A 16,662-nucleotide genomic window follows, 5' to 3' on the forward strand; every position below is an offset into this window, starting at 1 on the left:
CTGTGGGGGGGATGGAGTCGAGGGGGTTTCCAGCTCAGAGGGATTGGGCTCGGAGCTGGGGGTCAGGGATGTGGGGGGAATGGGGTCGAGGGGGTTTCCAGCTCAAGGGGACTGGGCTCGGAGTTGGGGGTCAGGGCTGTGGGGGGGATAGGGTCGAGGGGGTTTCCAGCTGAGAGGGGCTGGGCTCGGAGCTGGGGGTCAGGGCTGTGGGGGGATGGAGTCGAGGGGGTTTCCAGCTAAGAGGGGCTGGGCTCGGAGCTGGGGGTCAGGGCTGTAGGGGGGATGGGGTCAGGGGGTTTCCAGCTCAGAGGGACTCGGCTCGGAGCTGGGGGTCAGGGCTGTAGGGGTGATGGGGTCAGGGGATTTCCAGCTCAGAGGGACTGGGCTCGGAGCTGGGGGTCAGGGCTGTGGGGAGGATGGCGTCAGGGGGTTTCCAGCTCAGACGGACTGGGCTCGTAGCTGGGGGTCAGGGCAGTGGGGGGATATGCTCGAGGGGGCTTCCAGCTCAAAGGGGCTAGGCTCGGAGCTGGGGGTCAGGGCTGTGGAGGGATGGGATCGAGGGGGTATCCAGCTCAGAGGAGCTGGGCTCGGAGCTGGGGGTCAGGGCTCTGGGGGGGATGGGGTCGAGGGGGTGTCCAGCTCAGAGGGACTGGGCTCAGAGCTGGGGGTCAGGGCTTTGTGGGGGATGGAGTCGAGGGGGTTTCCAGCTCAGAGGGATTGGGCTCGGAGCTGGGGGTCAGGGATGTGTGGGGGATGGGGTCGAGGGGGTTTCCATCTCAGAGGGACTGGACTCAGAGCTGGGGGTCAGGGCTGTGTGGGGGATGGGGTCGAGGGGGTTTCCATCTCAGAGGGACTGGACTCGGAGCTGGGGGTCAGGGCTGTGAGGGGGATGGGGTCAGGGGGTTTCCAGCTCAGAGGGACTGGGCTCGGAGCTGGGGGTCAGGGCTGTGGGGGGGAATGGGGTCAGGGGGTTTCAAGGTCAAAGGGACTGGGCTCAGAGCTGGGGGTCAGGGCTGTGGGGGGATGGGGTCGAGGGAGTTTCCAGCTCAGAGGGACTGGGCTCGGAGCTGGGGGTCAGGGCTGTGGGGGGGATGGAGTCGAGGAGGTTTCCAGGTCAGAGGGACTGGGCTCGGAGCTGGGGGTCAGGGCTGTGGGGGAATGGGGTCGAGGGGGTTTCCAGCTCAGAGGGACTGGGCTCGGAGCTGGGGGTCAGGGCTGTAGGGGTGATGGGGTCAGGGGGTTTCCAGCTCAGAGGGACTGGGCTCGGAGCTGGGGGTCAGGGCTGTGGCGGGGATGGCGTCAGGGGGTTTCCAGCTCAGACGGACTGGGCTCGTAGCTGGGGGTCAGGGCAGTGGGGGGATGGGCTCGAGGGGGCTTCCAGCTCAAAGGGGCTGGGCTCGGAGCTGGGGGTCAGGGCTGTGGAGGGATGGGAACGAGGGGGTATCCAGCTCAGAGGGGCTGGGCTCGGAGCTGGGGGTCAGGGCTCTGGGGGGGATGGGGTCGAGGGGGTGTCCAGCTCAGAGGGACTGGGCTCAGAGCTGGGGGTCAGGGCTGTGTGGGGGATGGGGTCGAGGGGGTTTCCATCTCAGAGGGACTGGACTCGGAGCTGGGGGTCAGGGCTGTGAGGTGGATGGGGTCAGGGGGTTTCCAGCTCAGAGGGACTGGGCTCGGAGCTGGGGGTCAGGGCTGTGGGGGGGAATGGGGTCAGGGGGTTTCAAGGTCAAAGGGACTGGGCTCAGAGCTGGGGGTCAGGGCTGTGGGGGGATGGGGTTGAGGGAGTTTCCAGCTCAGAGGGACTGGACTCGGAGCTGGGGGTCAGGGCTGTGGGGGGGATGGAGTCGAGGAGGTTTCCAGGTCAGAGGGACTGGGCTCGGAGCTGGGGGTCAGGGCTGTGGGGGAATGGGGTCGAGGGGGTTTCCAGCTCAGAGGGACTGGGCTCGGAGCTGGGGGTCAGGGCTGTGGGGGGGATGGGTTCGAGGGGGTTTCCAGCTCAGAGGGACTGGGCTCGGAGCTGGGGGTCAGGGCTGTGGGGGAATAGGGTCGAGGGGGTTTCCAGGTCAGAGGGACTGGGCTCGGAGCTGGGGGTCAGGGCAGTGGGGGGATGGGGTCGAAGGGGCTTCCAGCTCAGAGGGACTGGGCTCGGAGCTGGGGGTCAGGGCTGGTGAGGGATGGGATAGAGGGAGTATCCAGCTCAGAGGGGCTGGGCTCGGAGCTGGGGGTCAGGGCTGTGGGGGGGATGGGGTCGAGGGGGTTTCCAGCTCAGAGGGATTGGGCTCGGAGCTGGGGGTCAGGGATTTGGGGGGAATGGGGTCGAGGGGGTTTCCAGCTCAAGGCCACTGGGCTCGGAGCTGGGGGTCAGGGCTGTGGGGGAATGGGGTCGAGGGGTTTCCAGCTCAAAGGGGCTGGGCTCGGAGCTGGGGGTCAGGGCTGTGGGGGAATGGGGTCGAGTGAGTTTCCAGCTCAGAGGGACTGGACTCGGAGCTGGGGGTCAGGGCTGTGAGGGGGATGGGGTCAGGGGGTTTCCAGCTCAGAGGGACTGGGCTCGGAGCTGGGGGTCAGGGCTGTGTGGGGGATAGGTTCGAGGGGGTTTCCATCTCAGAGAGACTGGGCTCGGAGCTGGGGGTCAGGGCAGTGGGGGCATGGGCTCGAGGGGGCTTCCAGCTCAAAGGGGCTGGGCTCGGAGCTGAGGGTCAGGGCTGTGGGGGGATGGGATCGAGGGGGTATCCAGCTCAGAGGGGCTGGGCTCGGAGCTGGGGGTCAGGGCTCTGGGGGGGATGGGGTCGAGGGGGTATCCAGCTCAGAGAGACTGGGCTCAGAGCTGGATGTCAGGGCTGTGGGGGGGATGGAGTCGAGGGGGTTTCCAGCTCAGAGGGATTGGGCTCGGAGCTGGGGGTCAGGGATGTGGGGGGAATGTGGTCGAGGGGGTTTCCAGCTCAAGGGGACTGGGCTCGGAGCTGGGGGTCAGGGCTGTGGGGGGGATGGTGTCGAGGGGGTTTACAACTCAGAGGGACTGGGCTCGGAGCTGGGGATCAGGGCTGTGGGGGAATGGGGTCGAGGGCGTATCCAGCTCAGAGGGACTGGACTCAGAGCTGGGGGTCAGGGCTGTGTGGGGGATGGGGTCGAGGGGGTTTCCATCTCAGAGGGACTGGACTCGGAGCTGGGGGTCAGGGCTGTGAGGGGGATGGGGTCAGGGGGTTTCCAGCTCAGAGGGACTGGGCTCGGAGCTGGGGGTCAGGACTGTTGGGGGGAATGGGGTCAGGGGGTTTCAAGGTCAAAGGGACTGGGCTCGGAGCTGGGGGTCAGGGCTGTGGGGGGATGGGGTCGAGGGGGTATCCAGCTCAGAGGGACTGGGCTCAGAGCTGGGGGTCAGGGCTGTGGGGGGGATGGAGTCGAGGGGGTTTCCAGCTCAGAGGGATTGGGCTCGGAGCTGGGGGTCAGGGATGTGCGGGGAATGGGGTCGAGGGGGTTTCCAGCTAAGGGGACTGGGCTCGGAGCTGGGGGTCAGGGCTGTGGGGGGGATGGGGTCGAGGGGGTTTCCAGCTGAGAGGGGCTGGGCTCGGAGCTGGGGGTGAGGGCTGTGGGGGGATGGGGTCGAGGGGGTTTCCAGCACAGAGGGGCTGGGCTCAGAGCTGGGGGTCAGGGCTGTAGGGGGGATGGGGTCAGGGGGTTTCCAGCTCAGAGGGACTGGGCTCGGAGCTGGGGGTCAGGGCTGTGGGGGGGATGGGGTCGAGGGGGTTTCCAGCACAGAGGGGCTGGGCTCAGAGCTGGGGGTCAGGGCTGTAGGGGGGATGGGGTCAGGGGGTTTCCAGCTCAGAGGGACTGGGCTCGGAGCTGGGGGTCAGGGCTGTGGGGGGGATGGGGTCGAGGGGGTTTCCAGCTCAGAGGGACTGGTCTCGGAGCTGGGGGTCAGGGAGTGGGGGGCATGGGATCGAGGGGGTTTCCAGCTCAGAGGAACTGGGCTCGGAGCTGGGGTTCAGGGCTCTGGGGGGGATGGGGTCGAGGGGGTATCCAGCTCAGAGGGACTGGGCTCAGAGCTGGGGGTCAGGGCTTTGTGGGGGATAGGGTCGACGGGGTTTCCATCTCAGAGAGACTGGGCTCAGAGCTGGAGGTCAGGGCTGTGGGGGGGATGGAATCGAGGGGGTTTCCAGCTCAGAGGGATTGGGCTCGGAGCTGGGGGTCAGGGATGTGGGGGGAATGGGGTCGAGGGGGTTTCCAGCTGAGAGGGGCTGGGCTCGGAGCTCGGGGTCAGGGCTGTGGGGGGATGGGGTCGAGGGGGTTTCCAGCTCAGAGGGGCTTGGCTCGGAGGTGGGGGTCAGGGCTGTATGGGCGATGGGGTCAGGGGGTTTCCAGCTCAGAGAGACTGGGCTCGGAGCTGGGGGTCAGGGCTGTGGGGGGGATGGGGTTGAGGGGGTATCCAGCTCAGAGGGACTGGGCTCAGAGCTGGGGGTCAGGGCTGTGCGGGGGATGGCGTCAGAGGGTTTCCAGCTCAGAGGGACTGGGCTCGGAGCTGGGGGTCAGGGCTGTGTGGGGGATGGAGTCGAGGGGGTTTCCAGCTCAGAGGGATTGGGCTCGGAGCTGGGGGTAAGGGCTGTGGGGGGGATGGGGTCGAGGGGGTTTACAGCTCAGAGGGACTGGGCTCGGAGCTGGGGGTCAGGGCTGTGGGGGGGATGGTGTCGATGGGGTATCCAGCTCAGAGGGGCTGGGCTCGGAGCTGGGGGTCAGGGCTGTGGGGGGATGCGGTCGAGGGGGTTTCCAGCTCAGAGGGGCTGGGCTTGGAGCTGGGGGTCAGGGCTGTGGGGGGGATGGGGTCGAGGGGGTTTACAGCTCAGAGGGACTGGGCTCGGAGCTGGGGATCAGGGCTGTGGGGGTGATGGGGTCAGGGGGTTTCCAGCTCAGAGGGACTGGGCTCGGAGCTGGGGGTCCGGGCTGTGGGGGGGAATGGGGTCAGGGGATTTCAAGGTCAAAGGGACTGGGCTCGGAGCTGGGGGTCAGGGCTGTGGGGGGATGGAGTCGAGGGGGTTTCCAGCTGAGAGGGATTGGGCTCGGAGCTGGAGGTCAGGGCTGTGGGGTGGATGGAGTCGAGGGGGTTTCCAGCTCAGAGGGATTGGGCTCGGAGCTGGGGGTCAGGGATGTGGGGGGAATGGGGTCGAGGGGGTTTCCAGCTCAAGGGGACTGGGCTCGGAGTTGGGGGTCAGGGCTGTGGGGGGGATGGGGTCGAGGGGGTTTCCAGCTGAGAGGGGCTGGGCTCGGAGCTGGGGGTCAGGGCTGTGGGGGGATGGGGTCAGGGGGTTTCCAGCTCAGAGGGACTGGGCTCGGAGCTGGGGGTCAAGGCTGTAGGGGTGATGGGGTCAGGGGGTTTCCAGCTCAGAGGGACTGGGCTCGGAGCTGGGGGTCAGGGCTGTGGGGGGGATGGCGTCAGGGGGTTTCCAGCTCAGACGGACTGGGCTCGTAGCTGGGGGTCAGGGCAGTGGGGGGATGGGCTCGAGGGGGCTTCCAGCTCAAAGGGGCTGGGCTCGGAGCTGGGGGTCAGGGCTGTGGAGGGATGGGATCGAGGGGGTATCCAGCTCAGAGGGGCTGGGCTCGGAGCTGGGGGTCAGGGCTCTGGGGGGGATGGGGTCGAGGGGGTTTCCAGCTCAGAGGGACTGGGCTCGGAGCTGGGGGTCAGGGCTGTGGGGGGGATGGGGTCGAGGGGGTTTGCAGCTCAGAGGGACTGGGCTCGGAGCTGGGGGTCAGGGCAGTGGGGGGATGGGGTCGAGGGCGCTTCCAGCTCAGAGGGACTGGGCTCGGAGCTGGGGGTCAGGGCTGGAGAGGGATGAGATCGAGGGGGTTTCCAGCTCAGAGGGACTGGGTTCAGAGCTAGAGGTCAGGGCTGTTGGGGGATGGGGTCGAGGGGGTTTCCAGCTCAGAGGGACTGGGCTCGGAGCTGGGGGTCCGGGCTGTGGGGGGCATGGGGTCGAGGGGGTTTCCAGCTCAGAAGGACTGGGCTCGGAGCTGGGGGTCAGGGCTGTGGGGGAATGGGGTCGAGGGGGTTTCCAGATCAGAGGGACTAGGCTCGGACCTGGGAGTCAGGGCTGTGGGGGGATCGGGTCGAGAGGGTTTCCAGCTCAGAGGGACTGGGCTTGGAGCTGGGGGTCAGGGCTGTGGGGGGGATGGGGTCAGTGGGTTTCCAGCTCAGATATACTGAGCTCGGAGCTGGGGGTCAGGGCTGTGGGGGGGATGGGGTCGAGGGGGTTTCCAGCTCAGACGGACTGGGCTCGGAGCTGGGGGTCAGGGCTGTGGGGGGAATGGAGTCGAGGGGTTTCCAGCTCAGAGGGACTCGGCTCGGAGCTGGGGGTCAGGGCTGTGGGGGGAATGGAGTCGAGGGGGTTTCCAGCTCAGAGGGACTGGGCTCGGAGCTGGGGATCAGGGCAGTGGGGGGCATGGGGTCAGGAGGTTTCCAGCTCAGAGGGGCTGGGCTCGGAGCAGGGGGTTAGGGCTGTGGCGGCGATGGGGTCGAGGGGGTTTCCAGCTCAGAGGGAGTGGGCTCGGAGCTGGGGGTCAGGGCTGTGGGGGGGATGGGGTCAGTGGGTTTCCAGCTCAGAGGGACTGGGCTCGGAGCTGGGGGTCAGGGCTGTGGGGGGGATAGGGTCGAGGGGGTTTCCAGCTCAGAGGGACTGGGCTCGGAGCTGGGGGTCAGGGCTGTTGGGGGGATGGGGTCAGAGGGTTTCCAGCTCAGAGGGACTGGGCTCGGAGCTGGCGGTCAGGGCTGTGCGGGGGATGGGGTCAGGGGGTTTCTAGGTCAGAAGGACTGGGCTCGGAGCTGGGGGTCAGGACAGTGGGGGGATGGGGTCGAGGGGGCTTCCAGCTCAGAGGGACTGGGCTCAGAGCTGGGGGTGAGGTCCCTGGGGGGGGATGGGGCCAGGGGGTTTCCAGCTCAGAGGGACTGGGCTCGGAGCTGGGGGTCAGGGCTGTGGGGGGGATGGGGTCGAGGGGGTTTCCAGCTCAGAGGGACTAGGCTCGGAGCTGGGGGTCCGGGCTCTGAGGGGCATGGGGTCGAGGGGGTTTCCAGCTCAGAGGGACTGGGCTCGGAGCTGGGGGTCAGGGCAGTGGGGGGATGGGGTCGAGGGGGCTTCCAGCTCAGAGGGGCTGGGCTCGGAGCTGGGGGTCAGGGCTGGGGAGGGATGAGATCGAGGGGGTATCCAGCTCAGATGGACTGGGCCCAGAGCTGGGGGTCAGGGCTGTGTGGGGGATGGGGTCAGGAGGTTTCCAGCTCAGAGGGACTGTGCTCGGACCTGGGAGTCAGGGCTGTGCGGGGACCGGGTCGAGGGGGTTTCCAGCCCAGAGGGGCTGGGCTCGGAGCTGGGGGTCAGGGCTGTGGGGGGTATAGGGTCGAGGGTTTTTCCACCTCAGAGGTACTTGGCTCGGAGCTGGGGGTCCGGGCTGTGGGGGGCATGGGGTCGAGGGGGTTTCCAGCTCAAAGGACTGGGCTCAGAGCTGGGGGTCTGCGCTGTGGGGGGATGGAGTCGATGGGGTTTCCAGCTCAGAGGGACTGGGATCAGAGCTGGGGATCAGGGCTGTGGGGGGATCGGGTCGAGAGGGTTTCCAGCTCAGAAGGACTGGACTCGGAGCTGGGGGTCAGGGCTGTGGGGGGAATGGAGTCGAGGGGTTTCCAGCTCAGAGGGACTCGGCTCGGAGCTGGGGGTCAGGGCTGTGGGGGGAATGGAGTCGAGGGGGTTTCCAGCTCAGAGGGACTGGGCTCGGAGCTGGGGATCAGGGCAGTGGGGGGGATGGGGTCAGGAGGTTTCCAGCTCAGAGGGGCTGGGCTCGGAGCAGGGGGTTAGGGCTGTGGCGGCGATGGGGTCGAGGGGGTTTCCAGCTCAGAGGGAGTGGGCTCGGAGCTGGGGGTCAGGGCTGTGGGGGGGATGGGGTCAGTGGGTTTCCAGCTCAGAGGGACTGGGCTCGGAGCTGGGGGTCAAGGCTGTAGGGGGGATGGGGTCAGGGGGTTTCCAGCTCAGAAGGACTGGGCTCGGAGCTGGGGGTCAGGGCTGTGGGGGGGATAGGGTCGAGGGGGTTTCCAGCTCAGAGGGACTGGGCTCGGAGCTGGGGGTCCAGGCTGTGGGGGGCATGGGGTCGGGGGGGTTTCCAGCTCAAAGGGACTGGGCTCAGAGCTGGGGGTCAGCGCTGTGGGGGGATGGAGTCGATGGGGTTTCCAGCTCAGAGGGACTGGGCTCGGAGCTGGCGGTCAGGGCTGTGCGGGGGATGGGGTCAGGGGGTTTCCAGGTCAGAAGGACTGGGCTCGGAGCTGGGGGTCAGGACAGTGGGGGGATGGGGTCGAGGGGGCTTCCAGCTCAGAGGGACTGGGCTCAGAGCTGGGGGTGAGGTCCCTGGGGGGGGATGGGGCCAGGGGGTTTCCAGCTCAGAGGGACTGGGCTCGGAGCTGGGGGTCAGGGCTGTGGGGGGGATGGGGTCGAGGGGGTTTCCAGCTCAGAGGGACTAGGCTCGGAGCTGGGGGTCCGGGCTCTGAGGGGCATGGGGTCGAGGGGGTTTCCAGCTCAGAGGGACTGGGCTCGGAGCTGGGGGTCAGGGCAGTGGGGGGATGGGGTCGAGGGGGCTTCCAGCTCAGAGGGGCTGGGCTCGGAGCTGGGGGTCAGGGCAGTGGGGGGATGGGGTCGAGGGGGTTTCCAGCTCAGAGGGACTGGGCTCGGAGCTGGGGGTTAGGGCTGTGGGGGGGATGGGGTCGAGGGGTTTTCCAGCTCAGAGGGACTGGGCTCAGAGCTCGGGGTAAGGGCTGTGGGGCGGATGGGGTCAATGGGTTTCCAGCTCAGAGGGACTGGGCTCGGAGCTGGGGGTCAGGGCTGTTGGGGGGATGGGGTCAGAGGGTTTCCAGCTCAGAGGGACTGGGCTCGGAGCTGGGGGTCAGGGCTGTTGGGGGGATGGGGTCAGGGGGTTTCCAGCTCAGAGGGACTGGACTCGGAGCTGGGGGTCAGGGCTGTGTGGGGGTTGGGGTCAGGGGGTTTCCAGCTCAGAGGGGCTGGGCTCGGAGCTGGCGGTCAGGGCTGTGTGGGGGATGGGGTGCGGGGGTTTCCAGCTCAGAGGGACTGGGCGCAGAGCTGGGGGTCAGGGCTGTGGGGGGATGGGGTGAGGGGCTTTCCAGCTCAGAGGGACTGGGCTCAGAGCTGGGGGTCAGGGCTGTGGGGGGATGGGGTCCAGGGCATTTCCAGCTCATAAGGACTGGGCTCGGAGCTGGGGGTCAGGGCTGTGGGGAGATAGGGTCAGGGGGTTTCCAGCTCAGAGGACTGGGCTCGGAGCTGGGGGTCAGGGCTGTGGAGGGGATGAAGTCGAGGGGGTTTCCAGCTCAGAGGGACTGGGCTCGGAGCTGGGGGTCAGGGATGGGGAGGGATGGGATCGAGGGGGTTTCCATCTCAGAGGGACTGGGCTCAGAGCTGGGGGTCAGGGCTGTGGAGGGGATGAAGTCGAGGGGGTTTCCAGCTCAGAGGGACTGGGCTCGGAGCTGGGGGTCACGGATGGGGAGGGATGGGATCGAGGGGGTTTCCATCTCAGAGGGACTGGGTTCGGAGCTGGGGGTCAGGACTGTGAGGGGGATGGGGTCGAGGGGGTTTCCAGCTCAGAGGGACTGGGCTCGGAGCTGGGGGTCAGGGCTGTGGGGGGATGGGGTCGAGGGGGTTTCCAGCTGAGAGGGGCTGGGCTCGGAGCTGGGGGTCAGGGCTGTGGGGGGGATGGGGTCGAGGGGGTTTCCAGCTCAGAGGGGCTGGGCTCGGAGCTGGGGGTCAGGGCTGTGGGGGGGATGGGGTCGAGGGGGTTTCCAGCTCAGAGGGACTGGGCTCGGAGCTGGGGGTCAGGGCTGTGGGGGAATAGGGTCGAGGGGGTTTCCAGGTCAGAGGGACTGGGCTCGGAGCTGGGGGTCAGGGCAATGGGGGGATGGGGTCGAGGGGGCTTCCAGCTCAGAGGGGCTGGGCTCGGAGCTGGGGGTCAGGGCTGGGGAGGGATGGGATAGAGGGAGTATCCAGCTCAGAGAGGCTGGGCTCGGAGCTGGGGGTCAGGGCTGTGGGGGGGATGGGGTCGAGGGGGTTTCCAGCTCAGAGGGATTGGGCTCGGAGCTGGGGGTTAGGGATGTGGGGGGAATGGGGTCGAGGGGGTTTCCAGCTCAAGGCCACTGGGCTCGGAGCTGGGGGTCAGGGCTGTGGGGGGGATGGGGTCGAGGGGGTTTCCAGCTCAGAGGGGCTGGGCTCGGAGCTGGGGATCAGGGCTGTGAGGGGGATGGGGTCAGGGGGTTTCCAGCTCAGAGGGACTGGGCTCGGAGCTGGGGGTCAGGGCTGTGGGGGGGAAAGGGGTCAGGGTGTTTCCAGGTCAAAGGGATTGGGCTCGGAGCTGGGGGTCAGGGCTGTGTGGGGGATAGGTTCGAGGGGGTTTCCATCTCAGAGAGACTGGGCTCGGAGCTGGGGGTCAGGGCAGTGGGGGCATGGGCTCGAGGGGGCTTCCAGCTCAAAGGGGCTGGGCTCGGAGCTGGGGGTCAGGGCTGTGGGGGGATGGGATCGAGGGGGTATCCAGCTCAGAGGGGCTGGGCTCGGAGCTGGGGGTCAGGGCTCTTGGGGGGATGGGGTCGAGGGGGTATCCAGCTCAGAGGGACTGGGCTCAGAGCTGGGGGTCAGGGCTGTGTGGGTAATAGGGTCGAGGGGGTTTCCATCTCAGAGAGACTGGGCTCAGAGCTGGAGGTCAGGGCTGTGGGGGGGATGGAGTCGAGGGGGTTTCCAGCTCAGAGGGATTGGGCTCGGAGCTGGGGGTCAGGGATGTGGGGGGAATGTGGTCGAGGGGGTTTCCAGCTCAAGGGGACTGGGCTCGGAGCTGGGGGTCAGGGCTGTGGGGGGGATGGTGTCGAGGGGGTTTCCAGCTCAGAGGGGCTGGGCTCGGAGCTGGGGATCAGGGCTGTGGGGGAATGGGGTCGAGGGCGTATCCAGCTCAGAGGGACTGGACTCAGAGCTGGGGGTCAGGGCTGTGTGGGGAATGGGGTCAGGGGGTTTCCAGCTCAGAGGGACTGGGCTCTCAGCTGGGGGTCAGGACTGTTGGGGGGAATGGGGTCAGGGGGTTTCCAGCTCAGAGGGACTGGGCTCGGAGCTGGGTGTCAGGGCTGTGGGGGGATGGGGTCGAGGGGGTTTCCATCTCAGAGAGACTGGGCTCGGAGCTGGGGGTCAGGGCAGTGGGGGCATGGGCTCGAGGGGGCTTCCAGCTCAAAGGGGCTGGGCTCGGAGCTGGGGGTCAGGGCTGTGGGGGGATGGGATCGAGGGGGTATCCAGCTCAGAGGGGCTGGGCTCGGAGCTGGGGGTCAGGGCTCTGGGGGGGATGGGGTCGAGGGGGTATCCAGCTCAGAGGGACTGGGCTCAGAGCTGGGGGTCAGGGCTGTGTGGGTAATAGGGTCGAGGGGGTTTCCATCTCAGAGAGACTGGGCTCAGAGCTGGAGGTCAGGGCTGTGGGGGGGATGGAGTCGAGGGGGTTTCCATCTCAGAGGGATTGGGCTCGGAGCTGGGGGTCTGGGATGTGGGGGGAATGTGGTCGAGGGGGTTTCCAGCTCAAGGGGACTGGGCTCGGAGCTGGGGGTCAGGGCTGTGGGGGAATGGGGTCGAGGGCGTATCCAGCTCAGAGGGACTGGACTCAGAGCTGGGGGTCAGGGCTGTGTGGGGAATGGGGTCAGGGGGTTTCCAGCTCAGAGGGACTGGGCTCTCAGCTGGGGGTCAGGACAGTTGGGGGGAATGGGGTCAGGGGGTTTCCAGCTCAGAGGGACTGGGCTCGGAGCTGGGTGTCAGGGCTGTGGGGGGATGGGGTCGAGGGGGTTTCCATCTCAGAGAGACTGGGCTCAGAGCTGGAGGTCAGGGCTGTGGGTGGGATGGGGTCAGGGGGTTTCCAGCTCAGAGGGATTGGGCTCGGAGCTGGGGGTCAGGGATGTGCGGGGAATGGGGTCGAGGGGGTTTCCAGCTAAGGGGACTGGGCTCGGAGCTGGGGGTCAGGGCTGTGGGGGGGATGGGGTCGAGGGGGTTTCCAGCTGAGAGGGGCTGGGCTCGGAGCTGGGGGTGAGGGCTGTGGGGGGATGGGGTCGAGGGGGTTTCCAGCACAGAGGGGCTGGGCTCAGAGCTGGGGGTCAGGGCTGTAGGGGGGAAGGGGTCAGGGGGTTTCCAGCTCAGAGGGACTGGGCTCGGAGCTGGGGGTCAGGGCTGTGGGGGGGATGGGGTCGAGGGGGTTTCCAGCTCAGAGGGACTGGGCTCGGAGCTGGGGGTCCGGGCTGTGGGGGGCATGGGATCGAGGGGGTTTCCAGCTCAGAGGGACTGGGCTCGGAGCTGGGGGTCAGGGAGTGGGGGGCATGGGATCGAGGGGGTTTCCAGCTCAGAGGGACTGTGCTCGGAGCTGGGGGTCAGGGAGTGGGGGGATGGGCGCGAGGGGGATTCCAGCTCAGAGGGGCTGGGCTCGGAGCTGGGGGTCAGGTCTGGGGAGGGATGGGATCGAGGGTGTATCCAGCTCAGAGGGGCTGGGCTCGGAGCTGGGGTTCAGGGCTCTGGGGGGGATGGGGTCGAGGGGGTATCCAACTCAGAGGGGCTGGGCTCGGAGCTGGGGGTCAGGGCTCTGGGGGGGATGGGGTATCCAGCTCAGAGGGACTGGGCTCAGAGCTGGAGGTCAGGGCTGTGGGGGGGATGGAGTCGAGGGGGTTTCCAGCTCAGAGGGATTGGGCTCGGAGCTGGGGGTCAGGGATGTGGGTGGAATGGGGTCGAGGGGGTTTCCAGCTGAGAGGGGCTGGGCTCGGAGCTGGGGGTCAGGGCTGTGGGGGGATGGGGTCGAGGGGGTTTCCAGCTCAGAGGGGCTGGGCTCGGAGGTGGGGGTCAGGGCTGTATGGGCGATGGGGTCAGGGGGTTTCCAGCTCAGAGAGACTGGGCTCGGAGCTGGGGGTCCGGGCTGTGGGGGGGATGGGGTTGAAGGGGTATCCAGCTCAGAGGGACTGGGCTCAGAGCTGGGGGTCAGGGCTGTGTGGGGGATGGAGTCGAGGGGGTTTCCAGCTCAGAGGGATTGGGCTCGGAGCTGGGGGTAAGGGCTGTGGGGGGGATGGGGTCGAGGGGGTTTACAGCTTAGAGGGACTGGGCTCGGAGCTGGGGGTCAGGGCTGTGGGGGGGATGGTGTCGAGGGGGTTTCCAGCTCAGAGGGACTGGGCTCGGAGCTGGGGGTCAGGGCTGTGGGGGGATGCGGTCGAGGGGGTTTCCAGCTCAGATGGGCTGGGCTTGGAGCTGGGGGTCAGGGCTGTGGGGGGGATGGGGTCGAGGGGGTTTACAGCTCAGAGGGACTGGGCTCGGAGCTGGGGATCAGGGCTGTGGGGGGGATGGGGTCGAGGGGGTATCCAGTTCAGAGGGACTGGACTCAGAGCTGGGGGTCAGGGCTGTGTGGGGGATGGGGTCGAGGGGGTTTCCATCTCAGAGGACTGGACTCGGAGCTGGGGGTCAGGGCTGTGAGGGGGATGGGGTCAGGGGGTTTCCAGCTCAGAGGGACTGGGCTCGGAGCTGGGGGTCAGGGCTGTGGGGGGATGGAGTCGAGGGGGTTTCCAGCTCAGAGGGATTGGGCTCGGAGCTGGGGGTCAGGGCTGTGGGGGGGATGGGGTCGAGGGGGTTTCCAGCTCAAGAGGACTGGGCTCGGAGTTGGGGGTCAGGGCTGTGGGGGGGATGGGGTCGAGGGGGTTTCCAGCAGAGAGGGGCTGGGCTCGGAGCTGGGGGTCAGGGCTGTGGGGGGATGGAGTCGAGGGGGTTTCCAGCAAAGAGGGGCTGGGCTCGGAGCTGGGGGTCAGGGCTGTAGGGGGGATGGGGTCAGGGGGTTTCCAGCTCAGAAGGACTGGGCTCGGAGCTGGGCGTCAGGGCTGTAGGGGTGATGGGGTCAGGGGGTTTCCAGCTCAGAGGGACTGGGCTCGGAGCTGGGGGTCAGGGCTGTGGGGGGGATGGCGTCAGGGGGTTTCCAGCTCAGACGGACTGGGCTCGTAGCTGGGGGTCAGGGCAGTGGGGGGATGGGCTCGAGGGGGCTTCCAGCTCAAAGGGGCTGGGCTCGGAGCTGAGGGTCTTGGCTGTGGAGGGATGGGATCGAGGGGGTATCCAGCTCAGAGGGATTGGGCTCGGAGCTGGGGGTCAGGGCTCTGGGGGGGATGGGGTCGTGGGGGTTTCCAGCTCAGAGGGATTGGGCTCGGAGATGGGGGTCAGGGATGTGTGGGGGATGGGGTCGAGGGGGTTTCCATCTCAGAGGGACTGGACTCAGAGCTGGGGGTCAGGGCTGTGTGGGGGATGGGGTCGAGGGGGTTTCCATCTCAGAGGGACTGGACTCGGAGCTGGGGGTCAGGGCTGTGAGGGGGATGGGGTCAGGGGGTTTCCAGCTCAGAGGGACTGGGCTCGGAGCTGGGGGTCAGGAATGTGGGGGGGAATGGGGTCAGGGGGTTTCAAGGTCAAAGGGACTGGGCTCAGAGCTGGGGGTCAGGGCTGTGGGGGGATGGGGTCGAGGGAGTTTCCAGCTCAGAGGGACTGGGCTCGGAGCTGGGGGTCAGGGCTGTGGGGGGGATGGAGTCGAGGAGGTTTCCAGGTCAGAGGGACTGGGCTCGGAGCTGGGGGTCAGGGCTGTGGGGGGGATGGGGTCAGGAGGTTTCCAGCTCAGAGGGACTGGTGTCTGAGCTCGGGGTCAGGGCTGTGGGGGGGATGGGGTCGAGGGGTTTTCCAGCTCAGAGGGACTGGGCTCAGAGCTGGGGGTAAGGGCTGTGGGGCGGATGGGGTCAATGGGTTTCCAGCTCAGAGGGACTGGGCTCGGAGCTGGGGGTCAGGGCTGTTGGGGGGATGGGGTCAGGGGGTTTCCAGCTCAGAGGGACTGGGCTCGGAGCTGGGGGTCAGGGCTGTGTGGGGGTTGGGGTCAGGGGGTTTCCAGCTCAGAGGGGCTGGGCTCGGAGCTGGGGGTCAGGGATGTGGGGGGGATGGGGTCGAGGGGGTTTCCAGCTCAGAGAGACTGGGCTCGTAGCTGGGGGTCAGGGCTGTGGGGGGATGGGGTCAAAGTGGTTTCCAACTCAGAGGTATTGTGCCCAGAGCTGGGGGTCAGGGCTGTGGGGTAGATTGGGTCAGGGGGTTTCCAGCTCAGAGGGATTGGGCTCGGAGCGGGGGGTCAGGGCTGTGGGGGAATGGGGTCAGGGGGTTTCCAGCTGAGAGGAACTGGCCTCGGAGCTGGGGGTCAGGGCTGTGGGGGGGATGGAGTCAAGGGGGTTTCCAGCTGAGAGGGGCTGGGCTCGGAGCTGGTGGTCTGGGGTGTGGGGGGGATGTGGTCGAGGGGGTTTCCAGCTCAGAGGGACTGGGCTCGGAGCTGGGGGTCAGGGCTGTGGGGGGGATGGGGTCAGGGGGTTTCCAGCTCAGTGGGACTGGGCTCTGAGCTGGGGGTCAGGGCTGTGGGGGGGATGGGGTCAGGGGGTTTCCAGCTCAGTGGGACTGGGCTCGGAGCTGGGGGTTAGGGCTGTGGGGGGATGGGGTGCGGGGGTTTCCAGCTCAGAGGGACTGGGCGCAGAGCTGGGGGTCAGGGCTGTGGGGGGATGGGGTGAGGGGCTTTCCAGCTCAGAGGGACTGGGCTCAGAGCTGGGGGTCAGGGCTGTGGGGGGATGGGGTCCAGGGGATTTCCAGCTCAGAAGGACTGGGCTCGGAGCTGGGGGTCAGGGCTGTGGGGAGATATGGTTAGTGGGTTTCCAGCTCAGAGGACTGGGCTCGGAGCTGGGGGTCAGGGCTGTGGGGGGGATGGGGTCGAGGGTGTTTCCAGCTCAGAGGGACTGGGGTCGGAGCTGGGGGTCAGGGCTGTGGGGGTGATGGGGTCGTAGGGTTTTCCACGTCAGAGGGACTGGGCTCGGAGCTGGGGGTCAGGGCTGTGCGGTGGATGGGGTCATGGGGTTTCCAGCTCAGAGGGTCTGGGCTTGGAGCTAGGGGTAAGTGCTGTGTGGGGGATGGGGTCGAGGGGGTTTCCATCTCAGAGGGACTGGGCTCAGAGCTGGGGGTCAGGGCTGTGGAGGGGATGAAGTCGAGGGGGTTTCCAGCTCAGAGGGACTGGGCTCGGAGCTGGGGGTCAGGGATGGGAAGGGATGGGGTCGAGGGGGCTTCCAGCTCAGAGGGACTGAGCTCTGAGCTGGGGGTGAGGTCCCTGGGGGGGGATGGGGCCATGGGGTTTCCAGCTCAGAGGGGCTGGGCTCAGAGCTCGGGGTCAGGGCTGTGGGGGGGATGAGTTCGAGGGAGATTCCAGCTGAGAGGGACTGGGGTCAGAGATGTGGGGGGGATGGAGTTGAGGGGGTTTCCAGCTCAGAGGGACTGGGCTCGGAGCTGGGGGTCAGGGCTGTGAGGGGGATGGGGTCAGGGGGTTTCCAGCTCAGAGGGACTGGGCTCGGAGCTAGGGGTCAGGGCTGTGGGGGGGAATGGGGTCAGGGGGTTTCCAGGTCAAAGGGACTGGGCTCGGAGCTGGGGGTCAGGGCTGTTGGGGGATGGGGTCGAGGGGGTTTCCAGCTCAGAGGGACTGGGCTCGGAGCTGGGGGTCAGGGCTGTGGGGGGATGGAGTCGAGGGTGTTTCCAGCTCAGAGGGACTGGGCTCAGAGCTGGGGGTCAGGGCTGTGGGGGAATGGGGTCTTGGGGGTTTCCAGGT

This window comes from Gopherus flavomarginatus, assembly GCF_025201925.1.
Source record: "Gopherus flavomarginatus isolate rGopFla2 chromosome 13 unlocalized genomic scaffold, rGopFla2.mat.asm SUPER_13_unloc_1, whole genome shotgun sequence".
NCBI classification, from domain to species: domain Eukaryota; kingdom Metazoa; phylum Chordata; order Testudines; family Testudinidae; genus Gopherus; species Gopherus flavomarginatus.